Here is a 12,384-nt window from a genome sequence, read left to right on the forward strand (position 1 = left end):
ACCAGGACCACAAAGACATAACACTCATTGATAGAAATGGCTGACTATTCCATGTGCTCATAGCATCTGGCACATCTCAATATAATAGTCTTTAAAGTTTTCCATGCTTCCAAGGTCTCATATCTGTCACATTAACACCACTATGAACACTAACACTATTGACTATTTCATTGCTGATCATAGCATGCAAGAATGAAGAAGCATATTAAGATCTTTACAATCTGCTGAGAGTAGCATGTCATTTTGGTACCACAAGTGGGGGTGGTACTTGTATGGGCAAAGCTAGGGAATGAACCACCACTAATTTTTTCCCCAATGTGAGCCTGGCCCTGATAAGAAGATGGCTACCTAGGGACTGGAAAGCCGAAGAAACTTAGCCTTAGATATGCACTTTAAGCCCAATATTTTGTTTGTGTCAAGAAATTTTTTTGTAAAAATTAACATTGATAGAAATGTTCTCAGTTATTTAATCTCTTTTAAATGAAAAGAGTTTTGAAGCTTAAATTTAAGTCTATTTACCAGCCTCACTGAAGTAACAGGTTAGTTTCACTTTAGGGTTCTCATGCACTGACTAGTCTATTTGCTTTACCCTCAATAAGTAAAATGCAAAGAGTAAACGATCAGTATAAATCATGGGTGCACAGTCTGCAGGCTGCCTGCAACCCATATGGCATTGTCTGCAGCCCCATTGCATTTGGATAGAGTCTCATGCCTTTGGCTAGAGACTCGGGCATTTGGTGGGCAGGAGAAAGAGCAAAGAATTTACCAAGACTGGTTACATCTGTTTGGTAGAACTTCAACTGGGGTACTATCTGGTCACCCCACAATAAAGCAACACAGAGAGAGTGCAGGGCTTGGCAAGTTGCAGTGAAGACAGTTCTCGAGCCTCACCTTTGATCAAATCAATTAAGAGCAGGGCCTCAATTTTCCTAACTTTGAAATGTACAGTTTATCTGATGTCATTCCTATGCCCCCTAAATGGCAACCAAAAGTCTAGGCATGGAGTGAAAAGAGGTAGGGTGTCAGCAGAGAGGAAAGGCTCAAGGGTTTCGGTTTCCTATTCTACTCAGATACAAATCCCAGGATTTTCCAGATAATATAAGTGCTATTGTTTTTAGGAAGGACTATCAGTTTTCTATAGATGAATGTATTCAACTTGTGTGCATGTTCTGTAATGGCAGCCAAAATCTCAGCATTGTAACTGTTTACAGGCACACTGCAGCCTGTGACACTATGCTAAGTACCACCCTTCAGAATAGAAACAATGAGCTAAAGGGATGTCTCAACCTAGCTTCCATTTGTGCACGTTTGTACATATGGTCACTTGTACATACAAGTGACCACATTTTACATGTGCTACATTGGCTTGTGTGTTTAACAGAGGTTCTCACATGTAAATACTATCATTTGATAGTGCATGTAATTTTTATGCTTTTAGGACTTGATGCAAAGGCCACTGAAGTCAGTGGGAGTCTAGCTAGATCGGGGTGGGCAAACTTTTTTGCCCGAGGGCCACATTGGGGTAGCAAAACTGTATGGAGGGACGGGTAGGGAAGGCAGTGCCTCCCCAAACAGCCTGGCCCCCGCCCCCTATCCGCCCCCTCCCATTTCCCACTCCCTGATTGCCTCCCTCAGAATCCCCAACCCATCCAACCCCCCCTGCTCCTTGTCCCCTGACTGCCCCCTCCCGGGACCCCCCCCCAACCGCCCCCTGGGACCCCACCACCATCAAACCCCCCCCCCCGCTCCCTGACCCCTATCCACACCTCTGTCCCCGGACAGGCCCCCCGGGACTCCCACACTTATCCAACCCCCCCACCCAGAACCTCCACCCCATCCAATCCAATCCCCTTGTCCCCTGACTGCCCCCCAGGATTCCCCACCCCTTATCCAACCCCATGGCCCCGGCCCCCTTACCATGCAGCTCAGAGCACCATGTCTGGCAGCTGCGCTGCCCCGGCCAGAGCCAGACATGCTGCTGCGCTGCCCTGCAGGAGCGCGCAGCCCCGCCGCCCAGAGCACTGTCCGCGGGGCTGGGGGCTAGCCTCCCCGGCTGGGAGATCAAGGGCTGGGCAGGACTGGCCCCCGGGCCGTAGTTTGCCCACCTCTGATCTAGATCATGCCTTTAGTTTTTAACACAAATTCTCCCCATCCCTGCTGTTCTTCTCAGTCCAACTCTTCCCCTAGCTAGCCACCAATTTCCCTCCTCCAACCACAGCTGCCACCTGTCCATATCAGTGAGAGGCCCACTCCCCCCTGTTGTTAGTTGAGGCATACAAGAAACATAAGGTACCACTTGTAGTTTTGAAGGCTGTTCCTTTAAGAGCTGAGTTTTCCAGGCAGAATCTGGGCAGGGCACTGGGAAACTTTTTGTTGTTATGCACAGCTTGTTGGAACCAGATGCTGAATAATGTAAATCTCCTGCAAGCTCCTTAAGGCCTGAGTGATCACTAAACACTACTCCAGCTAGCCACATGAGGGCAGGGGTGGCTCCAGGCACCAGCGCACCAAGCGCGTGCCTGGGGCAGCAAGCCGCAGGGGGCAGCCTGCTGGTCGCTGTGGGGGCGGCAGTCAGGGAGCCTTCGGTGCTGTGCCTGCAGGAGGTCCGCTGGTTCCGTGGCTTCGGCAGCAATTCGGCAGCGGGTACGCCGAAGCCGCGGGACCAGCAGACCTCCCGCAGGCATGCCATCGAATCCGCGCTACCAGCCGGACTTCCCGCAGGCGCGCCGCCGAAAGCCGCCTGACTGCCGTGTTTGGGGCGGCAAAATACATAGAGCCGCCCCTGCTTGAGGGAGAACTTTGTCTCATGCATGGTCAACCTTCAAGGCATGCATCCTTCAAGAGATGTGGAATGGAGGTGGGAGAAGAATGGAGAGAAAGAGACAGGAAAGAGGAGAGGAAAACAAAAGGTAGGAACACTATGGAGAAGGATGGTCTGTGGTTAAGGCACTGGGCTGAATTCAGCTCCTGGCTCTGCTATAGTCTTTGTGCGACCTTGGGCAAGTAAATAAATCTATCTGTACCTCAACTCACATCTGTAAAATGGGGATAACCACACTTCCTTTCCCCTCCCATCTTTGGGGGATGGCTCAGCTTCAATATGGTGGGGTAGGCCTATCTCCAATTATTTTTTAAATTAACAGTGCCCCTGTAACTAAATGGCTTAGAAAGCTTTACATTCAGAATCATAATAGAATAGACTTTTATTTATTTTTAAAAAGCTATTTTTTACATATGAGATGAGACATTAAAATTATCATGTATTTTGGCTTTCCCTCAGCTAAGGTATTCTACTAAACTGTTAATCACTAAACTTTATTTTATTGCTTTGTGTATAAACTTGTACACAATAGGCCAGGAGGTAGAAATACTTGGTTGCTTTGTGTCAAGGCAGGATAGCATATATATATATAATATAAAACTCTTGCTGTAATTCCACTGTCAATAGTTACCCATTAGGCCAAATTCATCCATGGTGTAAGTTTCATTCAGTTTCCCAAGAAACTGAACTTTTCTATAATTTACTGCTTAAAAATATTGCTAAAATTTTTTGGAAAAAATTTATACAAGACACAGGTACAGCTTATCGTGAATGAAAGTGAAATGGAGTATCCATTGGGTTTAGCTAGATAGGGAGGTGTAGATTAGTGATCTTAAAGGACAAAGTAAAATTATGCCTCATCTAGGCCCTGACTGTGCAAAGCATTTAAGAATGTGATTAACTTCAGTGGGACTTAAGCAGATGCATAAAGTTAATCATGTCCTTAAATACTTTGCTGAATACGCATGGATTTAGGCATGTGCTCAAATGCTTTGCTGAATTGGGATGCTAAAGAAGAGTTCCCTCAGTTTACTGATTTTTGTGTTTGAAGATCCCTGGTCAAATCCTGACAGTGTTCGTTGTATTTATTGTGTGGCAATGTGTTCCAGATGTCAGACTTTGCCTCTGCTCCCACAGAGTCAATGGGAGACTTACAACTGACTTATTAGGAGCAGATAGGAACCTTCTTTATTTTTGGGAGGGAAGACATTTATATAAATTATCCTTTTAAATTCCTATATTTTGCATTTCCTCACAGATTAAGTTTAGATCTCATTATGGTAGGTGTCTGAGAAATACAATAAACTGAGCCACGGACAGGCAAGCAATCCCATGCCAGATATAGGAAGCACAAGCCTCAGCCACTGGTCAAACATCCCAGACACAGCAATTTATTGCCTTTAGGTGATCAGTTCAACTATTGACATATGAGAGGTCTGTTTACAATGGCTCTCAGGAAAGTGATAAGCTACCCAGTGAAAGGCAGAGAAGAAACAGCAAACAGGAAAGGCTTATCGTTTTGCCAGTAAGAGGCTTGTATTTGCATTAGACTGTAAACTCCACAGGGCAGGAACCATGTGTTCTGATTTATTAGCAGAGCATCATGCACATCAGCAGTATGGGCCTGATTCAAATTCCAGTGAAGTCGGTGAGAGTTCGATAGAATGAGCCTGCTCTTTAGGAGCAGTGTTCTTGTTTTAAAATGTTCTTGTGCTTTCCAAGGTAGGTCATGTTTTATTAATCAATGGCCCTACTGCATTACAGGAGTACTTAGATAAGCTGGGAGCCCTCACTGCTAACTATAGGATTCATCTGAAGTCTGACTGGTCACTGTGTATTCAGGTAGAAGTAGTTTGCAGATGTGAGGATACAGTGGCAAACTCTTCTTGGAGCAGTACATTCCATCTTGAAAAATAACAATTTTTACTGAAATCTTCTTTGGTTTTAGTAAGAAGTCTGTAATCCATTTCATCTTGATAATGTGTAAGATGAGCCCTTAATAAATCCTGAGATTTATTCACATAACTAACTTCATCTGTTACAAAGATCCTCTTTGTTCGTACTAATAAAAGTGAGGGCTTTGTCCGCTGCTACTGATTCCACTTGTTCAATTTAAAAAGGGGGCTGTTATGGTCATCTTCATGATACGTCTGTTAGCAGCCTTGCTTTCCCATTCTAATTGGCTTCTAATTAATTTAATACTAAGATTAAGATCTAAGCTATTCTATAAGGACTTTCTCTGAGACTTATGCCCAGCTATAATACTGACCTTACCTAAAAGGACAGGCTAATCAATCTGGAAAAGCAAGATTTAAGTGGATCAGTTTCGAACATCTGTGCGTGTTTCCTCTGGTTATGTACTGTAATTCTCACTGCTTTCACTTCTTCATCTTGTGCCTTTGGCTACAAATTTAATTCTTCATATCTCTCTCCAAAGAAGGTTCCCTATAACACATGATTCTATTTTTAAAAATAAACCAGAACTCCTCACACAAGAAGCTCAATGCTAACAACACTGGCTGGCAGTTTTCTTCTCTACCCACTTTTCTCAATAAGACCATAGTTTATGAACACTAGCACAGAGTATTCTGTCTGATCAGGACTGCTTATAGGGTGTTTCTTTGTTTGTTGTTGTTTGTTTGTTTTCCCCCTGCCCTGAACAACTTGAAATCCATCCCCTTCCACTGCCTCAGCCATGTACAATAAAACCATCACTGTTGCCACAAACACCACCCAGATCTGCTTTATGGCAGAGACAGCAGCCCAATTCCCTGTATGTTTCTTCCAGTTTTCTCATCTTTTGTAGTGTCTATCTCAGGGACTTCTTTCCTAAACTCTTCTTTTGTGAAGAGAAACTGAGTGACTAAACTTATTAATACACTATTTTAAACTCACCTATGTAGCATTTATCTTACAATACATATAAATGTGGAGCTGGAGGTGACCTTCAGAGGTCACCAAGTCTATCCCCCTGTGCTGGGGCAGGACCAAGGTGTTTGTCCAACCTGTTCTTAAAAGCCTCTAATAATGGGGATTCCACAACTTCTCTTGGAAGCTGTAGTGGGGTGGCTGCCCCACTCCAGTAGGCATAGGTTAAAAGCAGCCCTGGAGAGGGCTGCGGCTGGGAAAAGCAGTGAGGGCAGCTGAGTGAGTAACTGACCTCAGGTGTGGCAAGCTCAATCAGGGACCAGCTGGCTGCAGGCCTTGTTTAAGGCCAAAAGGTACTGGGGCTTCAGAGGGGTAGCCCGGGGATAGGCAAAGGCCGCAGGTCTGACTCCCTTGCCAGTGATGAGTGGCCATTACAGACTGCAGTTTGAAATAGAAATAGAAATTAATGGAGGTATCCCATCTCCTAGAACTGGAAGGGACCTTGAAAGGTCATCGAGTCCAGCCCCCTGCCTTCACTAGCAGGACCAAGTACTGATTTTGCCCCAGATCCCCAAGTGGCCCCCTCAAGGACTGAACTAACAACCCTGGGTTTAGCAGGCCAATGCTCAAACCACTGAGCTATCCCTCCCCCCCAAAGTTTGTAGCAATAATTTCACACTACACTGCCACTTCACAATTCAATAACTTATTAACTGTACAAAAAAGCTCCATATTTTCCAGACTTTGTATTATAACTAAGAATAAATACTGCCCCACAAATTAAGTGTTTACATCTGTGACCTATTCTAATATTATAATCTGTAAAAATCTTAATGGCACAGAGGTTCAAGTTTCTATAACTTTGTAACACGCTGGATGACAAAGCATCCTGATTTTGAAGAAGAATTCTCTATCTGAGGACTGGTACAATAGTCTACCACAATGATTAAATTTGTAAAAAGACAGATGGTTCCTTGACATATCCTTAAATACTTAAATTTAAACTAATGTTGCTTTTAGAATGATTGTTTTACAAAAGTCACTCTTTGAAATACCAGATTTTTACAAACAGATAGTAACAGTACTTACATATTTTTCTAAATGCTAGGTGTGCCAAGTCTCTAGATCAGTGGTGGAAATGGCAAACTGCAGCCACTGGGAGCTGCAGGCGACCGTGCAAATGTAAATAAATGGTCTGGCGGCCTGCCAGCGGATTACTCTGACGGGCCATGTGTGGCCGCACGTTGCCCACCACTGCTCTAGATCTTAACACAATTTTCCTGTTCTGCAACACAAGTTAAGAATATTAAAGACAGGATACTAAGGGGATATATAGAAAACACCCACATCATTAATAAACTTTACTCACCTAAATTCCTCTGCCTTTTTTTGACCTTGCCTCAGCTCAAATCCGTATTCATGCCTCAGTGCTTAATAATACTCAGCACCTTATAAGTTCAGGCCCTCTGGTACTGCCATCTTTTATGGATTTACTTAAGTCCCATGCTAGCCAGACTACTCTCTATAATTATAGGATGTGGGCTTTTTCTGCCCAACCGACTTCCTATCCACCTTGACATTCAATTCAAAATCACTCCTGGTTTTCAAATTTACAGATTTACACAATTCTGTCTATATAACAATTCAGCATTTCTATACCACTTAACCAGTTCATCACCTGCACCCCCATAGAGATAACCTCTTTATTTACTGATGGGAAAATTCAGATAGAGATAGCTGGGGCAGGAGTTTCTGCTCCCCAGTCCCATGCTGAGATCACTGGACAAACCTGGTCCGGTAATGTTAATATCCGCCTATTTCCTTCTCATTCCACAACTCCAACCCTGAGAGAGAGGTTTTTGGAAAGTCTTGGTGGGAGGGAGTAGGTAAGGAAGGGCAGAAAGTATGTTCCATTCACTACTGTTACCTCATCCTATCTAGAGCTCTACATCCTACACAGGGCCGGCTCCAGACACCAGTGCAGCAAGCAGGTGCTTGGGGCGGCCAAGGGGAAGGGGCGGCACGTCCGGCTCTTCGGTGGCAATTCTGTGGCGGGTCCCTCGGTCCCTCTCGGAGGGAAGGACCTGCTGCTGAAGTGCCGCCGAAGAAGAAAGCGGCGCGGTGGAGCTGCTGCCGAAGTGCCGTGGCTTTCCCCCGCCGCTTGGGGCGGCAAAAACCCTGGAGCCGGCCCTGATCCTACAGCCATACATTGTGCTGGTGGCTTCCTGGCTCCATGTGTCCTTCCCACCACTACATCTACATCATGTATTCAAGAAGGTGTGAGTGAAAAAGGAAAACAAGTCTGGTGCTGCTATTTCACACAATGTGCAGGTTTATTTATAGAGCAACAGGAAAAAGTGTATTAATAAACAGAAAAAACCCAACAACATACCTTATTTTGTTTTTTAGGTCGGATGTGGCATCCATATCTTTAAATTCTCTTGCAATTTGCACTGTTCCATAGCCCCCACCTGCAAAGGCCAACTGTATTTGAGGAATCTTTTTGACAAACAGAAATACAATACACTAAGCATAGGTTGCTAAATAACATAAGAGAACCCTTTGTACAAAATTCTCATATTTGTTCTCTCTCATTTTTTGTTCACAGTTGACTTAAACAATAAGCTCATATAGTGTGTTTTTTCAACCAATAGTTGCCATGTGGTTTAGGCAAATAACTTCCTCCCTATTTTAATGGAGGGAGGGGGGAGACTGAGGCAAAGAGAGAGAGAGTAAATAACTTGCCCAGGGTAGCACTGGAGTCCATGGCAGAGCTGACGGGAGGTCCTAGCATAACTACAATGAAAGTGGTCTTATTTACAAGTCCTTATCTGTACTAGTTTGCCTTTGTAGTTATTTTGAAAAAGGAATGTACCTGATGCTGACAATTAAAAAGATGATGGGGGGGCCTTAACAGTTACACTAGAATACAGAACTGGCACACAGATGCTATAATGAGACAGACAGTACAAGTTTGTTCGCAGTACAATATGCCTTAAGTAGTGACAGTGTTATTATTTTTAAGTTGAGATTGGCAGCAAGAATTGGTTCAGATCACCATACACCCTGGGTGGAATCTCTGAGAAAAGTTCTATCACAGGCCTGCACAACTCGTAAAGCGGCGAGGGCCATATTACTCCAAAGAAAATAGCCGAGGGCCGAAACCCCCCGGCCGTACTGAAACGCCCCCCCCCCCCCGCGCCACCCAGCCCCGCCGAACCCCATCTCCCCCCCCCAGCGCCACCCAGCCCCCGTGTAAGCAAGCAGGACTCACCCCGGCGGCGCCTCCTGCTGGTCTTCTCGGGAATTAGCTCATCCAGCCGTTGGAGGGTCCGGGGGCATTAGCTGCCTTCCCCGCGGAGCCTCTGGCCCCCCGGCCCGCTGGAGCGCAGCCGAGCGGGAGAGGTGCGGGGCTCCCCGGCAGCGGCGGGGAAGTTTATCGGTTTGGGGGACCCTGACCGGCTCCTCGCCCCTGTACGCCGGCCGCCCCGCCTGGGACAAGTCTCGCCCCGGCAGCCCCTCTCCGCCGCGTGTCTCTGATGGGTGGCCCACACCCCCGGGCCGCGCCGCCCACCCGGGCCCTGCCCGCTCCGCGCTGCCCCCGGACGCACCGTGCTGCCCCGTGGGCTGCAGGGCTGGAGCAGCCGCCGCGCTGCACTGCAGCGCTCCCGGCCCCGGCCGGCCATGGCCCGTGTGCCCAGGCTGCTGCACAGGGGCATCTCCTCCCCAGGCCCGGCTCGGGATCCAATGGGGCAGTGAGGGGGCGGGGCGGGGCTGGGGGCAGGGATTTGGGGAGAGATCCAATGGGGGAAGGAGGAGGCGGAGTGGGGCGGGGGGGGGGTGAGAGCCCCTCCGGGCTCCGCCTGTGCGCCGGAGCAGAGGGCAAAATTGTTTGTTTGTCCAGTGTCCCGACCGAACATCGTTCAGGACGCGGGACAAACAAGCAAATATCAGGACAGTCCCGATAAAATCGGGACGTCTGGTCATCCTAGCGCCGCGTCCAGGAGCAGCCCTGGACAGCGCTGCAGCGGCGCTGCTCCAGAGAGGCCTGAGCTCCTCCCGCTCAGAGCCGTGTGGTAAGAGGGCGGGGCTGCGAGCTGCAGCCGAGCAGCGGGAGCTCACGTCCCGCTGGAGCCAGGCCGCTGCAGCGCTGTCCAGGGCCGCTCCTGGACGCGGCGCGCTGAGGCTCTGGGAGACGGGGGAGGCGGGGGTTAGCAGCATGGTAAGGCTCTCTGAGCTGGGCATCCCCCCCCAGCCCTGACCCCCAGCTCCGAGCACAGCCCCTGTGAGCTGAGCAGCCCCCGACCCCATCCCCCAGCAGCCCTGACCCCCAGCTCCGAGCACAGCCCCTCTGAGCCGGACACCCCCTGACCCCAGCCCCCCCCCAGCCCTGACCCCTAGCTCCGAGCCCAGCCCCTCTGAGCTAAGCACCCCCCGACCCCATCCCCCAGCAGCCCTGACCCCCAGCTCCGAGCACAGCCCCTCTGAGCCGGACACCCCCTGAACCCAGCCCCCCCCCGGCCCTGACCCCTAGCTCCGAGCCCAGCCCCTCTGAGCTAAGCACCCCCCGACCCCATCCCCCAGCAGCCCTGACCCCCAGCTCCGAGCACAGCCCCTCTGAGCCAGACACCCCCCCCGACCCCATCCCCCCGCAGCCCTGACCCCTAGCTCTGAGCCCAGCCCCTCTGAGCTGGACATCCCCCTGACCCGGACATCCCCCTGACCCCAGCCCCCGTGAGCTGCGGCTAGAGCCCAGGCCGGATGCCTCCCCCCTCGCTCGGACTTACCAGGTCTGCCTCGTGCCCAGCCAGCGCTTCCCGCCTCAGCAGCCCCGGAAGTGACGCTGGACGCCAGGCAGGAGGCGCGGGAGATGGCGACGCATGTGCGGGGGGGGCGACCTCACAGCCCGCGGTGGGGGGCAGTTTCCGAGTTCACCCCCTGCCCGGGGGCCGACCTCACAGCCCCGCGCGCCGCGCTCTGACTGCCCTGACAGTCAGAAGCGCGGCTGCCGGGTTCGCCCCCTGCCCGCGGGGGGGGAGGGGCGACCTCAGCCCCGCGCGCCGCGCTCTGACTGCCCTGACAGTCAGAAGCGCGGCTGCCGGGTTCGCCCCCTGCCCCGCGCTTCTGACTGTCAGGGCAGTCAGAGCGCGGCGCGCGGGGCTGAGGTCGCCCCCCCCCACCGGCAGGGGGCGAACCCGGCAGCCGCGCTTCTGACTGTCAGGGCAGTCAGAGCGCGGCGCGCGGGGCTGTGAGGTCGGGCCCCCCGGGCAGGGGGTGAACCCGGAAACCGCCCCCCACCGCTTGCCCGCGGGCCGCACAGTGGGCCCACGCGGGCCGCGTGTTGTGCAGGCCTGGATTCTATCACATGAGACAGTTGTCTAGTTATGTTCACTTAAAGTCCTACCAAGTTTGACAGCATCCCCTTAATCCCACAATTCTACTTTAATACTTATCTTTCCTATGGCAGCAAAATTATATATACACATTTTATAAGTACACTACACAGCTACGAGCCAGACATAGTTGGCTCTTGCCAGTTCTTAGGACCAAATTTGCAAAACGAAGGTTCTATTTGTGTGCATATACTTTTGCATCCACAATGATTTGCAGTGCTAATGTGCACACAAAATTCACTCTGTGTATACGGAGTATAAGTGGAGACTGAGTCAATTCTGTTTGAGAACACAGCGATGGTACACAAAAGTTGCCCTTAATGGTTGTGAGTACTTTTAATATATGCAAATGAGGGTGGGGTGAGGTGGGGTTGGAGCCTCTTTTGAAAATTTGGCCTTTAATGGTGCAGCAGGTGAAGTAGCAGGCTGCTACATCTACTATGACCCTTTGCTTTGGAGGCACTTGCAATAGGAGCTGGTCCTTCTCATGGTAGTTGTGCTGTTTTTGCTGAACTGATTCACCAAGAACTACAATTATGGGCATGATGAAAACAACCCCATCCATGCCAACATTTAATATAGGAAACAGCTCTATTAACTTCATTGCAGAAGCGCTGTGTGGGTTTTTGGTTTTTTTTGGTGGTTTGAAAACAGCAAGAGGGAATCCATCCATCTACCTTTTTTCACCCTCTCCCTGCTCCTGTGCCTGGGATTAAAACAGAGGTAGGCAACCTATGGCACGCATGCTGATTTTCAGTGGCACTCACACTGCCTGGGTCCTGGCCACCATTTAATTTTAAATGAAGCTTCTTAAACATTTTAAAAACCTTATTTACTTTACATACCACAATAGTGTAGTTATATATTATAGATTTACAGAAAGAGACCTTCTAAAAACATTAAAATGTATTACTGGCACGTGAAACCTTAAATTAGAGTGAATAAATGAAGACTCGGCACACCACTTAACTTCTGTTAGTCTTAAAGGTGCCACAGGACCCTCTGTTGCTTTTTACAGATTCAGACTAACACTGCTACCCCTCTGACACTTCTGAAAGGTTGCCGACCCCTGGATTAAAACAAAACACGGGGGCATTTTAAAGATGTCGGAGGTAGCTGGAGCATAAAGGAGGTGGTGGCAGAAGCAAGAAGTAGCAGGTTGGGCCAGTGGCATTGGAACAGTTTTTATAGTGGGGGTGCTGAAAACCATTGAACCAAACTGTAAAGCCTGTCTATGAGGAAACCACTTCAAGCCAGGGAGGTGCTGCCACACCCCCAGTTCCAGCACCCAGGGGCTGGGGT

Source organism: Emys orbicularis, chromosome 9, assembly GCF_028017835.1.
Source record: "Emys orbicularis isolate rEmyOrb1 chromosome 9, rEmyOrb1.hap1, whole genome shotgun sequence".
Lineage (NCBI taxonomy): Eukaryota > Metazoa > Chordata > Testudines > Emydidae > Emys > Emys orbicularis.